General features: G+C 29.0%; 1 protein-coding gene across 1 annotated transcript in view; it reads right to left on the bottom strand.

Annotated features, from left to right (window-relative positions):
* The window catches only part of Dhc93AB (Dynein heavy chain at 93AB), a 493,152-nt gene that overhangs the window by 319,477 nt on the left and 156,850 nt on the right, over positions 1 to 16,825 (bottom strand). The window lies entirely within an intron of this gene.

Raw genomic sequence — 16,825 nt, 5'->3', positions numbered from 1 at the left:
TGTGTAAAAATTATATCCAATTAGATGTTTAATGAAGATTACACAAAACAGAGGAGATTGAATACTACCTATTAAGAACCGACTTAAAAAACAAACCAAAGCTAAAAATGAAGAAATAAATTTCTAGGAATAAGATTAATAATCGCTCCCATACCTTGCTTTATGCAGTTACTTTGCATGTGGCCAGCCAAATACAATACTGATCAGCATGTTACCCAATTCACTACATATGCCTTGCATATGTGTTTGTATTCTAATCTTTTATTTTTTTATTTTTTAATCTTTTAAATTTTTATTTTTTAATATTTTTTATGTTTAATATGTAATTGTACAAAATGTTTTTCACATGTAACTGATGATGCATGCTGTGAAAGTACTCTTGTAGAAAAACAACAAAATAAGGTAAGATATTTCTGAATTCTGTACTTGGGTGGATCAAGTTGATCTACATTATATAAAAAATTTTATACACGGAGATACAATGTAGTAAGGAGTGACTAATACCAAGTTTTTTTTTTTTGTTAATTCTTCCTCTATTTAACAATGTTATGAATGATTCTTGACCGGTTAAATGAGAATAAAATAGATCATTTTTTTATGATGTATGAAAAACTAAACATTATAATATGTTACATTAAACACACTATAATATGAACAATTTAAACATTTCATGTAATCATTTCATTTTTTCATTTCAAGATTTTCAAATCTTCAAATAAATAGATAACTCATATATCAAATTTTGATTTGATTTGATTTGACACAAAGAATAAAATTTAATACAGAAATGATAAAATAATTAATAATGTTAAAACAAGGAAATAAAATATAAAATAAGAAATAAAATATTTCACTTCTGATCTATATAGGAAAGTAAATATTCATTTTCATTAATAAAAACAGATCTACTAAATTGTGCTGCAAATTTTATTTCTCTCACCTAAAACTACCTGCATAGATTTTGGTGTGTTTAAAAAATTCTTTTCTAAATTCCCTGATCTGTATATGGTATGAACTAAAATTTTATAAATATTGCAGAGCAATAAAAAATTTTTTTCATTTTCAGAATAAAAATTTACCTTCATTGAATAGCATGACGAAACGAGATTTTAAAACTACTACTACTACTACTACTTTTAAAACTACAGGATTTTAAACAGACTCATTTTTAATATGATGTAATATTTTCTTTCATAGACCGAAGGCTCTCTGTTAAATAACCCTACTACTAGTAAATAACTGAAGAGGTAATTTATTTTGTTAATTTAACTAATTTAATCCAGATTGTTATTTATTTTGAAAGGTCCTTTTGAAAAAAACAGCCCATTATTTTGAAACGAGTCACTTAATACTTATAATTTTTTAAGTTTACTACTACCAAAATTTAGGCAGTTTAGAAAAAATACTAAAAGTTAATTGTGGTTATTTTATTTATGAATGTTATTATTACACAATAAATGATTCAATAAGCAATTCAGGTAAAACAAACAGGATGACAAGAGCAACATTTCAAACAGCAAGTTAGGCAACTTATTTGAAGTAAATAAGTTACATGATTTTAACAAAATATTGATCTTGAAAAATGATGTAATTAGTGTTATATTTAAATCATTGCATAGTACCATAAATAACTATAGAATATTAATAAAAAATACTAGTAACTATTTAATTTCTGAAGGATTAAGAGATAGTGAATTATTAATATTGTTATTGACTTTCTTCAACCACATCAAACAAGACAAAAAAAAAACTCCATGAATACTGCATACTACAAATTTTAAAAACTTTTATGTTAATATTTTAACAAATATTAACAAACTACAAAAACAGAATTTAAGCAGAAATAAAATGTAAAAGAAATACAATCTAGAAAAATTTAAAAATAAACACCAGATTAAAATAAATAAACTACATTTTTACTAAGATATTAGCCTACTGAAACTTTATTTGTCTCTATTGCATTTTTAATTTTAAGTAATGCAATGATAATTTATATTTACCCATTCACCAATGAAAAATGGAAAAATAAAATAAAATTCCAACAAAATAAATAACTACGACTGAAAAAATCAAGAAAAGAAAAATTATAAACTACATGTATAATTCAAATTAATAATTAAGCTTAGAATATTCCACCATTCACATTTCATCTACAGCAGCTTTTATGTTTAGACCCCAGTTAAAGACACTTAGCAATAGTAATACTGCTCACTATTCTAATTACTAATTTCACCCTTCAAAGCAAACAAGGGAACAAAATTTTATTTGTAGCTGAGGAATAACTTCTTTTGCCACTTTTTTTATCTACTGAAGATCTATTGAATCTTTAACATTCTTAAACAGAGCTTTATGAGACGTTTTCACAGATTTCTACATTCCATAATTAAAATACAATCTTAAAATATATTCTACATGAAATTACTGTGAGAAATTTGTAGAAATATTTTATGAGAAAAAAAATCTTTAATATAACTATATTTTTAGGCTTTTTATAAAAAACAATTCCCCAATAATTCAATGATCTTATTTAAAGCAAACAAGTCAATCAATCATACAAGAAGTAAATATATATATATATATATATATGTATATATATATATATATGTATATATGTTAGAATATAGTATTTAGCGTATGTAAGCACTATTAGTGGAAAGTGTTTCTGGAAATGCATTAATTCCTAAGAAATGTTAATATGTTGAAGTCTTTCTTTCTTCTTCACTTTGTTACAATGAACAAGTAATGAAAGTCTCTTCATAGTATTCATCTAGTTAACATGTTAGCTTAACATTAAACATAAATTTTATTTGGAAGGTATATCAAAAGATAAAGTATTATAGAATGAATAACTATTTTGTAAAATTTACAGGATAATAGTTAGTTTTTAAAAATTATTCATTGTTAAGAATTGACTTAACTTATTTATATATATATATATATATATATATATATATATATATGTGTATACAAATATATCATGACATTCTCCTGGGACTTTCATAACCTATTCTATTCATGAAAATAACAGAATAAGTATACATAAACATATTTTCTAAAATGCTTTGTTTGCGAGTTACAGGTATTGAAAGATTTTACTCGGAAATGACGTCATACTGAAATTTTTAGGATGTTAATTAAGATGCAAAATTAGTGATTTCTTATGGTTTTTGACCTGAAAAATAAAATAAAATAGGTCCACGAACCATATCTGCAATAGTTTTTGAGTAACATGGAGTGAAAACCAATAAATTGGGATAAAATCCTTGTTTTTTATGTTTGACCTAAGATTTCTTTGTTAAATGGGTAATAAACACATAAAAGTTAGAGAATTTAATTCTGAACAAAACAGTGTAAGATAAGTTGAATAAAACAAAGAAAAGTTAGAAAATAATTTAATTTTATTTAGAAACAGTACATTACATTTGTGAGAAAAGTACTTATTTAATGCAAACAAAAAACTTTAATTAGTTTTTGGTGATATGAGAAATTTGTAAAAACAAAATTTACTGTTAAAAATTGCTGTTAAATATATTTTTTTTAAAAACTGTAAATTACACTACAATTTACTGGAATCTACAATTGTAAAATAAAAATAAATAAGTTAAAATTTGATAATAATAATTACTTAGATAATCATTTTGTATCAATGACAGACATACAATACATTAATTGAAAAATTATTTCAAAGTTGGCAATAGAATAACAACAGCTGGTCAACAATGCGCAATTCTGTATTAGTGTTTAAATCATTCTGTAAGGTACTTTAAGTATATTGGGTACTGTGAACTGTGCTGTTATTAGCTAGGGTTTTCTGTGAATTTTAGTTTGAATGTGATTGGTTTGCCATTGAAGTCATGCCATATTTATTTACAACAGAGGAATATACTGATATGAAATTTATTTTGAGTTTGCGTAATGGTAATGCTACAGTAGAATATGGAATACATTTTCCAAATTGCAGGATTCCAGATCCCAAACCAATTAGCGCGACTTGTTGCAATCTTCAAGAAACAAGTTCACTACCTAGTGTTCATACCAGCTACATTATCTGTCCAACACAACACTATTATTGATGCAGTTCAGTGCAGTCCAGGAGTCAGTACACAATGTCTTTCTAAGTGGATTGGAGTTTCATATTCCATGGGTTGGAGGACACTTAAACAAAATAAGTTTTATCATTAACATAAACAGCCTGTTCAACAACTACACCCAGGAGATGGTCTGCTTTGCTTGGAGTTCTGCAACTGATGGAATACAAATCGACAACTCTACAAGTACGTTTTGTTTACCGATGAGGCAAATTTTACTCGAGATGATGTCAACAACTTATACAATGAGCATACATGGACAAACGTAAATCTTCATGAAACGGTGTAAGGCAATTTTCAACACTGATTTAACATCAATGAATGGCACTTCTTTACAATCAGCTGTTCGAACCATTCATATTACCTGACAACTTAAATACTGAGGTCTACTTGCACTTCCTTCAAGAAGAATTGCCGCAGCTGCTTGAAGATGTTCCTCTAGCAGTGAGATGTAAAGTACATTTAAAACACAATGGCATGCCTCCCCATTCCTCTTGTGTCATTTCCATTCACTTAAATCATCATTTCCCAGAGAAATGGATAGATTGTGGAGGTCCACATTTCTGGCCAACAAGATCACCTTATCTAATACTTTTAGATCTTTACTTCTGGGGATGGAAGAAAAATATTATGTACAAAACAAAAATAGATTTCCATGAGGAATTAATTTTCCGCATTATGGATGCAGCTGAGCATCTTAAGAGCAGCCCTGAAGAACTACAAAGGGCAACAAAAGCGTCCCAAGAAATGGATTGAAAATGGTGGGCTCTTTTTTCAACATTTTTTATAAACTGGTACACGTAATGCACTTTCAAACTTTGTTTTATTCAACTTACCTTATACCATTTTGTTCAGAATTGAATTCTTTAAAAGTTTTATGTGTTTATTACCCATTTAATAAAGTTATTGTACGTCAAACATAAAAACAGGGATTTTATCCCAATTTATTGGTTTCACCGAAGATTGCTCAAAAACTACTGCATCTACAGTTCTCGGATCTAATTTATCTGATTTTTCTGGCCAAAATCCATAATAAATAACTAATTTTGTGCCTTAGTTAATGCCCTAAAAATTTTAGAACGATCTCATTCAACAATTTTTTGAAAATTGTTACGACTTTTAAAGCAACTTATTACACGACCATATGTCATTTATAATCTTTGAGCCGCCCTGCTGCTCGCCCCACTGAAGCCCAAATACTCTGAATTGGAACTTAATGAATTAGCCTCTCTTATTGTAGATTTCCAATGAGATAATTGGGATACTTCAAACACAAAAAGATTAAAGGGGAGCGTATAACTGTAGTTCTAGCTATCCGAAACAAACACAATGTTGGCCACCATTTTGGATTGGACAATCAGAATTTAGTATTAATTGTATTACTTTTCTCTTCATCGCATCAAGCTCTTTAAATTTATATATCAAATGATCAATGGTGCCATTTGAAATTTTTGAGTTGCCCCCACCCCTTACCGACCTAAAATCAGTGAAATATACATTCACTGAAGTATCCCCTCGATACAAGGAAGAATGCTGCAACCTCATTCAGTTATCTAATTATAAAAAAAGTTAGAGGTGAGATGTAAATTACTTTCAGCCACTCAATATATATATATATATATTAGATGAAATGTAAATAACCAAAACACTCTAATTAGATAAGTTAACTCACCATATTAATTTCCAACAGATTTTCATGGCATCCTGCACCTTCAGTTGGTATTGAATTCTTTTATAATTATATTATAATACATTTCATTATCTAAAAAATGTATTTTTCTGTTACTTTCTATTTTGTATGTAAATCTTAAATTCTTATTGTAATAAAGTTTATTTAAACAATCAAATGCTGGTTATTTATAGTTAGGTTATATGTGACTAAAATATTACATTGGTAGTGTTTCGGCCTTTCATCCGGATGTGCCAAATTTGAATCCCAGTCAGGCACGGCATTTTCACACACTACTTGTCATTCATCTCATCCACTGAGGCAATACCTAATGGTGGTTCCAGATATTAAAAAAAAAAAAAAATCATATACATATTTCATCCACAATAATATTTTGTGCGTATTTATTTAATATGCAATGAACTATATACTATTTTCAAATTCTTTTATACATGTTTCAGACGTAACACCAGATATAAGTGATCCCACTGGTAAGCCTTCTACTAGAAAATAGCAATTATTCTCACATTCAAAGTAATTAATAGTATTTACTGCATTGGTGTATTCTTGGGTTTCATTTAATCTATTTTTTTATTTCTGCTGTTTTGTCAATTGATATATTAGAGTACATATTAGAGATATCATAACTTACCATTTTGTGTTATAATTAACTTCAACAGAATTTAATTTATTTATGATTTCTGTAACCATTTTTTATGGAATGTTTATGGGTAAGATTCATTAAAATATAAAGTAAAATAAATGTTTAATTTATTTATTTATAAAAACAAAAAAAAAGGAATATCTAATGAAACTGACCATTTATTAGAAGACAGACATAATATTACTGATTGAAATAATAATTTAGTGAGTTTAGAAGTATGTAATATGATCAAAAAAGAATATACTTGAAAGTATTACATTTATAAATATAAACAAAAATATAAAATGATGAACCACCAGTTCACATTTGAAGATTATGATTTGATTAAAAACATAATAAAATTACAACCTAATAGTTGGCAATGATGAGAAAGGAAAATACTACCATTTAAAGAATTACATAATTCCAGTACTGGACAGAAAAATTTTCATATGCATTCATAACACAAAGAACAATCTAAAACAAAATTAAAATAACATACTTTAAAAAAAAATTATATTATAATGTAATTATAATTAAAAAAAAGAATTTATAAGTATTCAATACTTTTTCATTTTCTTGACTGAACAAATAATATTTGTTCTGAATTTTTAAAATGTTTTTAAATTTGATAAATTACAATTTTTACAAAATAAAAGTAAAAGATAATATTTAATATGTAATGTAAACAGATGAGGAATTATTAAAAAAATATCACTGCAGTTGGGCTTAGGCCTGAAAACATTTTGAACATAAAAAAGTAAAGGTAAGAATGTTCTCTAATTGTGTACTTTGCAGAGACTGAAAAAATATATTACACAAACACACACACACACGCGCGTTCTTATTAAGTAAAATGTTGAATTCATTTAAAATTCCTACTATTCTTTGCATAAGGGCCTAAAACTTATCTAAGTAAAGTTTTTTTGATATAACCAACCATTGACCCAGGGGAGAAAAAAATGGGTTTTCAAAGATAAAAGAATCATACCTCCCTTAATAGGCACGGTATCGAATTGGTTTAAAGTAATTGTTAGTCCTTCAAAAATTACCTAAAACTTTTTTGTCTGTAACAATTTTTGATATAACCAACCCTTATGGCAAGGGATGAACAAAATGTTGCTGGAATTGTAAGACGATGGGGCTTGTCATATGTTAAACATCTGAAACTTTTTTCAGATGCAACCATCTGAAATCATCTCATATTGAGTAAATTTGAAGTTTTTCTTAACTTCTAGGTGGAAATCTTTTTTATCCCCTACTTAACACTGATGAAATCTACCTCCACCTACTGGCATGCTGAAAGAGATTTTTTTTTAAACCCAATATGAAAGACATTCTTTTTCAACATGTTTTGATAGCCATCTCATCTCTTTTATTTAAGGAAAAAAATTAAATGCAGAATTTTGTAACGATTAATATTCTTAATGGTTATGAATTGTTAAAAGCTTTTCTATGAAAAAATACTAGTTATGTAACACACCATCATGCTTTTTCGCCATTTTAATATAAAATATAAGTAGATTCATTGCACTAGCAAGCGGCAGCAATTGTATGACAAAATTTTTTAGATACCAAAAAAACAATTCAGTTCTTATTAAAATTATTTAAATAATAAATTAAACATAATAAATACAGAGTGAGGCAGAAAAATCTGGCAATTTTTAGAATAATATAACTTACCAATTACAAAAAGTTCATTTTTATTCATGTGCTAGACTTAAAGTCATGTGTATACCATTAGTGTAAAAAAAATTAAATTTTTTTTATATACCATTAGTGTAAAAAAAATTAAATTTTTTTTTTTTTACTTAACATTAAGTGAAAAATGTTGTCAATTTTGGTTTACACACTGCTGGAATAGGTCATAAAAAATTCTCATTACATTTCACAGTATGGATCCTGGTATGGCAGCCATCTCCCATTGAATTGCTACCTTTAGTTCAGATAGTGTTCTTGCTTTTCCAGCATATATTTTGGATTTTAAATAACCGACATATAATTTATATACTGAAAGTTCAACTTGATGGCCAGGTATTGTACTGTCTTCATGCAGGGAAATTAAACATTCTATTAATATCTTCTTAAACCTTACCACGTCTAAAGTTGCCCCATCCTGTTGGAACCCCCATCCTGTTGTGAAGTTCTACAGTGAGGAGGTCCTGCAACATTTAAGTGCACTGATTTGCATTCACTGTAACGGTCTGACCTTCTTCAGACAAATATGGACTGGTCACCCCAAACTTCATCACCTTACACCTCACTGTCATCAGTAGTGCATGAAGTAGATGCTCATAAAAATGTCTTGGTTTTGTATTGTATCAATGGAAGTCTGTTTATTAACACAACCTTCTTTCTTTTTCTGTTTAGCCTCCGGTAACTACCGTTTAGATAATACTTCAGAGGATGAATGAGGATGATATGTATGAGTGTAAATGAAGTGTAGTCTTGTACATTCTCAGTTCGACCATTCCTGAGATGTGTGGTTAATTGAAACCCAACCACCAAAGAACACCGGTATCCACGATCTAGTATTCAAATCCGTGTAAAAATAACTGACTTCACTAAATAAACCTGACACGTTGTGTTAATAAACCACGTGTCAGGTTTATTAACACAACCTGACACGTGGAAATGGTCTTTGTTACTCATGAGGATTATTCTGTTATCATTTCCAACATAGTTTTTGTAAAAACTCATCATTCTTCCTATAAGGAAGAATAATAATTATTATTATAAGGAGTCAATTCTTAGATAACAATCAGTTTTTTAGAGGTGGAAATTCAAGTCAGAATGAACTCTATTGACAGTTTGATTGAATGTGTTCAGAATGGAGGAATATCGACATGCCAAATGTCAAGGGCTAGCTTCAATTGTCTGCCACACCAGTTCAATGCTCTTCAGTGTTTGTATGGATCTTGGTCTTCCTGATGGTTTTCATTTTGATGCTCTTCTCCTGAAATTCTCCACTCACATGATCATGATACAAAAGATAAACAACCATGGCGCCCAACATTAAAATGTTGTCAGCATCCTCTCTGCATGAACACGACAGAATTTATATTTTTGATAAACATTTCTACAGTGAAAGTGCAGTGAGTGTTGCTTACAGTTCCTGGTGACTGAAACGACAACTAGTGGGAATGAAATGACAATTCCCACTACCCCATGACCACTACCATACCTGCAATAACCAACCAACAAATCTTCAGAAGTTTTTGCCCCACTCTATGCAATAGTACTTAAGAATAAATTAGTGAGTAAAGTACTTACTGGTGTATTAATTTTGAGCAGGAGTTTATGAAGTAAAAAACATGCCCAAAAAAGTAAACCTTATCACTAAAAAGTTGAAAAAAATATATGCCCGAAACAGTTATTTTACTGTCATTATATTTACTCAGAGCAAGCAGAATTTATAAGTTTCAACTGCCAGGAGTGTAATAAAAAATATAATAGGTATAATTAACCTACAAAATATTCAAATAAACAATGTTCTTCACAAAATTACAACTTAAAAATATTGCTGTACATATTTACATTGTACAAAGAACGTTAAAAAAAAGTTAATAATTGTCATAGTGCTACTGATCCAATTTAGTTCTAAATGTTGGATTCATAATCCATGCATCTGTGTTAACATCATGTAAGATGTAACACAAAAATTGTTAAATGAATATTTACAATTACAGATTAAGTATATTACATTTAGAGGAACTACAATCTGACTCTTGTGTAACTAAACAGTTTTCTTACTTTCCTTCTTGAACGAGGCCGGTATTGCTAAAAAAAAAATTGAAAAAAATCTTAACAAAAACAATAATTTCAAAACATATTTAACAGATTCTAAAAGAAGACTTTTTCTAACTAACTACTTATGCCTTCATTTGAATAGAAATAAAATTTTTAGTAATAAAAAATTGAAGTCGATCTCAGTTACTGGATATTTGTAGGAATGTAAAATTTATATATTACATAAAGAAAATAGCTTTCTTCATTTTTTGACAAAGATGTACACAATATATGTGCTTAATATTAGAATTTACTAAAAAATTCCTCTTCATTTTTAATTCTTAAAAAGTCTAATTGAGCTATATTACACTGCAGTCTCTCTCTCTCTCTCTCTCTCTCTCTCTCTCTCTCTTTGATGCTTTATCTTTTATCCTCTTTTATAATAAGCAATCTGTATATAACATCAATACCATACCAAAAAAATCAGTAAACACACACTTCTATTCTCAGATATTGACATGGTAGAGTAGCTTCCGCCATTTAATTAGTTGATTATTAGACCACATGTAGTTCTTGCCACACCTAACTTCTGATCACAATGGTGACAAGTGCTTCATAACACTGCTCGAAGTAAACTCGATTTTCTGTATTAATCATGGAGGGGGTTTTGGAAGGTTGGAGAGAGTCGTACAAAAATGTGGGCCCTTTCCAAATTAGATCTGAGATTATTATGAAAACCAGTTTCTCACGTTCATAGTTTATTTTTTATTTATGAATAACTATATTTATGAAGTGATTTCAAAGGTGGTAATTAGAGGTGACCATTTAAAGAAGTAGATATCTCTATCTACATTACACATGAAGAAGGAGACGAATGCCCACCACCCCTGCCCACAAGTAATATCATTGAGGAAATAAATTCGTTATTACAGAGATGAGAAACTACTGATGAAATTGCAGTAATTTAATCATGGTTGAGCTCTTAAAATTATACTTACTAAAAGTGATTTTATTAAATTTAAATGAGATGAGTCTCAAATATCTCAATAATACATAAAGAAATGAGCTTAGACATCTGAAAAAATATCTGGATTGCTTTGGTGATGAAGCTGATGCCTTCTAGGACAGATTCATTACAGGCAGTTAAACATGGGTATACTATTACATAGTATGAATAAAAAACAATCACAAAGAAAAATTCAAAACCGACCATCAGCAGGAAAAGGCTTGTAATAGTGAGATGCTTATTGAGAAGTTAAAAATAACTTAAAAAAATAAAAATAAAAGATGAAATTTAAAGTAAATACTGATGATTACTGTTAAAAGATATTGTGCTGTTGCATGTCACTGCCCATCCACATATTCCTGTTTGTTGGGTTGAAAGCATCAGCACCAGAAAATGAAGGCTGAAGTAGTAGCTCATACTCTAAATAGTCCTGATCTTACCCCTTCAGACTATCACCTATTTTGTCCACTAAATGAAATATTAAGAAGTTGTCAATTCAACTTGAAACAAGAACTGAAGGGAACAGTGCACATATGGTTCTGCAAGTATATTTAGCCAAAAATCTGCTGAGAGCATAAAGAAACACTGGGCAATAGTGAAACAAGTGTAGTTAAAAGCAAGGAGACTATTATGTAAGACTATAGGAGGCTTTATGGTTGCTTTATTTATATAAAACCATCAGAAGACATCAAATGATGAAATTCCAGCTGCATGAAAGAAGGATATTATATAGTCTGAAACCCAAAAAATCAAGAAACTCTTTGGTAAATTTTAAAACCAACTCAACTCTTTTCCTGTAAGATCATGATGAACAGTAGATTTTCATACTATCATAAAATTGAGAGATTATCCATTCCAATCAGATATTTTTAAACACTGATCAACAATCTGCAATTGTTATACTCTCTAGTCAAGAAATTAAAAATGCAACGTATAAAGACAACCTTTTCACTCTTTATCTTTTTACACAACTATGTATAAAGATTAAAACTGTTAGATAAACTGTGGAGTAATATACTTAATGGGAAGATTTGAAAAGGTAGTCTTTATTTATTTATTAATGGTATTCTGAAGTAAGTCAGTAGGCCAGCTTCTGACAACAGAAAACTAGGTTACCTCAAGAAATCATTCATTGAATTAAGACCACTTCAAAAACTAAAAAGTTGATATATTATAAAAACATGTGTGATGGCCAGTTATATTGGGAAGCTAAGAGACTAATGAGTGAATTAAAGTCCAACATTTAATATATATATTTGTATATATTTATACTATTTTAAATAGCTTAAAAATGGTAACCTTTGCAGCAGAAAATGTTAAAATAGTTTAACTGTTTTAACATACTTTTTTCTATAAACTCTATTAAGTTGTTCGGCAGAGATCAATGTTTGTTTAGAATAGAATTTTATTTTTAAAAAAATAAAAAAACTATAGACATTTGATCTCTGAAGTAAGAACAATTTCTTTCAGCATACTGAATAAAATACCTGACTTTAATTAATACATGGTAATGAACTATAAATAAATGTAGATGAATTACTCATATTAATAATTAAATTATTTGCAATGTATAAAAGAATTTAAGTTGAAGAATGAAAAAGTAAACGTACATCTCTTAGTTTATAATTATGGTTTTATAAAACTCAATTCTGAAGAAATGGAGATCTCTGCAAAGGTGCTAAACAGAGTAAATAAAGAAAGCAGTAGTTGATAATTTTAATTTACAAAATAATTATATAAATTTACATACTTTTTTATTAGTTTAAATCTTAAAACATTCAAACGCTATTTAACTAATAAATACTGAAGACAAAGGCAATTTATAAATAATTAAGGTCAATAAATAAAAAGGAATAATCTGAAAAAGACTGATATTTTGGTTTTCAGCAAGCAAATTAGTTTACTAACACATATAAAATGTTACTCTTCAAATTTGTAAATAATTGCTATTCTTCAATATTTTAATAACAAATACTGGCAATCTTACTTAAATCTTCATGAAGTGCCAAATCTTTGGACTTAATAATTTATTCAGAAGTCAAGTGAGAGAAGCAATTTGATTCATTAAGTCACTATGTAAGAGATTGCACTCTTCGGCTTTTGTCTTAGATTGCTGAATAAATTTATGACTTAAAAGAAGGAAACGTACACCACAGTCTGTTTCGGTGTTAAACAACACTTTAGGTGGTATATAAGAAGCAAAACCTGCACTGAATTTTTATAGTCCTGAGCAATGATAATGATATTTAAATACCTCTCTTGAAGAATTTTGCACATCCATATTATGTAGCCATGGGCATAGTGGTGGCATAGCAATGTCAGATTAGTGTCTATTATTTAACAATAAAGTTACCTCAAAAACAATAACTCTGGGCTGTTTTAGTAGCAGAAATCAGAAATATAATCCTTATTAGAATATAATACATTTTTGGTTCAAGTCTTTAAGTTACCACCAGCCATAACAAGATCAAAGATAGCCAGCTTGTTAAAAGAGATAAAAAGTCTTCTTCATTTAATAAAGATGTTGTTAGCTACATATCTGAGATAATAATAGCTAATAAAATCTATATACTACGTGAATTTTCAGCCATTGCCAGTGTCATCAGTATATTTTTTATGAAAATGAATTATCTTTAATATTTAAGCTAATGAATGTCTATTTCATTTTTTTAATTATTATTATTCTTGTAATTATTAATTTCTTTTTGAAATGTGTACATGGAGAATCTTTATTTCTAGTACAACATATGTAGATAATAAAATATAATTTGAACCAGTAGTAAATTTTGTACTGATTAAGGAAAAATATTCTACTTATTAATATAAGTTACAGGCTTATCCTGAAGGAAATCAATTTTTAAATAACAAAATGAATAAAATTCAGAGAAATAAATAATAAGCAACATAATTAAATATCCAAAGTTAAGAAAACCTGCCCATAGCCCCATTTTAGAACACTACTGAATAAAAAGTACACATTTAATGAATGCATGATTCTTAACAACAGTGTAGTTCTAGATCTACACCGACACACTAATGATTTTTGTGTAAGTAATGACAGTTGCATCTAATAACACAATAATAAAAAATTTAAAAAATGGTATAATTGATTGATTGGTAGAGTGCCATTATTACAGTTTTATAATTTATTACAGATATATCTGAGAAATTTAGAAAGTAAGAAGATATATATATAAGAAGATGATGTTTTGGACAGATCTCAGGCAATAGAACAAGCAGGTTTCTGGAGGGGATACAGCGCAATAGACCGCATCCAAAGCATTCGGGAAGTTATTAGTAGAGCCAACGAGTACGAAATGCCGCTGTGTTTAGTCTTTATCGATTTTGAAAAGGTGAAAAGGCATTAGATTCTGTGAGTCATCTTGCAGTCATGGAAGCTCTAATCAAACAAAGAATAGACCAAAGATACATAAAAATGCTACACAATATCTACGAAACTTCGACAGCATTTGTCAGCATTGGCAAACCAACAAAAGAATTTTCTATCAGAAGGGGAGTTAAACAAGAAGACCCATATTTCCTAAATTTTTCACAGTGGTCCTTGAGATGGCTATGTCAAAAATTGAATAGTCTGAAAGAGGTAAATGGACGGAGACTGAAAAACTTGCGATTTGCAGATGATATTGTACTTTTGGCTAAGGATGTTGATGAACTGCCATCACTTATCGACGATCTTGCAGAAAAATGTGGAGAAGTGGGTCTGAAAATAAATTTGACCAAGTAATGTACAGCAGATGGGCTGCTGCAGGAGAGATAGTAGTTGACGACAAGATCCTAGAGAATGTGGAAGAATACGTCTACCTGGGGCAACTAATAAACACCAAAGGGGACATCAGACCTGAAATTTTCTGGAAATCATTTGGAAGATATTCAACAGTGTTCAAATCTAACATGCCAGTTGTCTTGAAAGAGACTGTGTTTGATCAGTGTGTTCTTCCAGTACTCACCTACGGATGCGAGACCTGGACTTTAAATGAGTTCGTGAAAGGAAAGCTTCAGACAGCACAAAGAGGCATGGAAAGGTCAATACTAGGCTATACAAGGAGGAACCGGAAAAGAGCAGAAGACATAAGAGCCATAACGAGAGTGCATGACATAATGGAAACAATTAAAGCTCTGAAATGACAATGGACACGGCACATCGCGAGAAGATCTGGTGGAAGGTGGACAAAGGCGGTTCTTGAGTGGAATCTAAGAGAGCGACAAAGGCCAAGAGTCAGGCCACCAGACCAATGGGACAGAGGCATTAGAAGGGTGGATGGAACCAACTGGCAGAGAATGGCACAGAACAGACAAGCATGGTGAGAACTGTTGAAGGCTTACCTGTCAAACTAGACTTGAAGAGGCTACATCTTGTAAAAGATTGAAACAGCTGTATAATAATAATAAGAGAAGAATTTTTTTAATTCTTGAGCTATAAATGAAAACCATTCTTATAAATGACTAGTAGTAAAATGAATCTTTAACTGTAATATTAATGTAATCTACAAAATGTAATACAACACACTACTTTTCTATTTAAAGTGATGTATTTTCATACTGCAAATACCAAAATAATAATAACAAAGATCAATGGATATGCAGCATTATTTTATTGACTTATTTAAGTAGGTTGTACTTAATCAAACTCATGCAACCAAAAATTGCTTATTATTTTAGAATTGAACTTTGTTAAAACCTTTCTCCTGAGGTGAAATACTTAATGGTTATCTAAAACTAATTTATTTAGCAACAACTCCAAGGTGTTAAGAAAAATTCTGTTTAATTTTTTATTAAGAATCAGTTAGCTTACATATTGAGAAAGAATGACTAAATTATTTATTAATCAATTATGCTGTTAAAATAAATGTTGGTGTTGCCATGCCCTCTATGAAAATTAGTTGGATATGTTATTACCTCTGTATTTTCTAAAATTATTCATGAGAATAAAATAGGTTTTTTTAAGCAGTACGTGCAAAATACAAACTGACAATAGCAGAACATAATAACAGCAAATAATAACCTTCACATACAGAAAAAAAGGAATTATATGCTTCAGCATGAATATATCATATATTATATATAATATAATATATACCATATCATGTATAATATCTTTTTCAATGTTTAAATATGATTTGAACATAATTAAGTTGCATTTATATTTCATTTCTTACGTGATATAATTTTTTTTTTAATATACCAGAATGCCCAAAAAATGTCTGTTGGTTTGGTGTTTATTTATAAATTATGTTTTTCTACCATGATAGGACATATGAAGTCTATGAAAAAAACATTATTATTTTTAATCTTTTATAAAAAATAGTTTTATGTAAAACTAAGAATTTTACCATCTACATCTTACATACATCACTACCACTAAACATTAAATAAATTTCAGCCAGTGTAATACTATTTTGCACTCACTACTGGAAAATTGTCACTCATAGCAGAGCAGCAATAATTTTCTAATTATTTACTAAAGAACATTCAAAGAAATTTATTTAATAAAATAAACAGCAAGCACCCAAATATAGATATTAACAGAAGAAGTGTGTGCAATAATAAACCCTCCAGACAAGAGAGCATGCAAACTTATAGAAGAGAAATTTTACACTGAAATCTGTTAAGAATAATATTTTTAGTGGAACTATTCATATAAATAATTATTCACATCAAATGGAAAAACA

The sequence above is a fragment of the Lycorma delicatula genome, chromosome 1 (assembly GCF_047948215.1).
Source record: "Lycorma delicatula isolate Av1 chromosome 1, ASM4794821v1, whole genome shotgun sequence".
NCBI lineage: Eukaryota > Metazoa > Arthropoda > Insecta > Hemiptera > Fulgoridae > Lycorma > Lycorma delicatula.
This window is presented reverse-complemented; position numbering and strand designations above follow the sequence as displayed.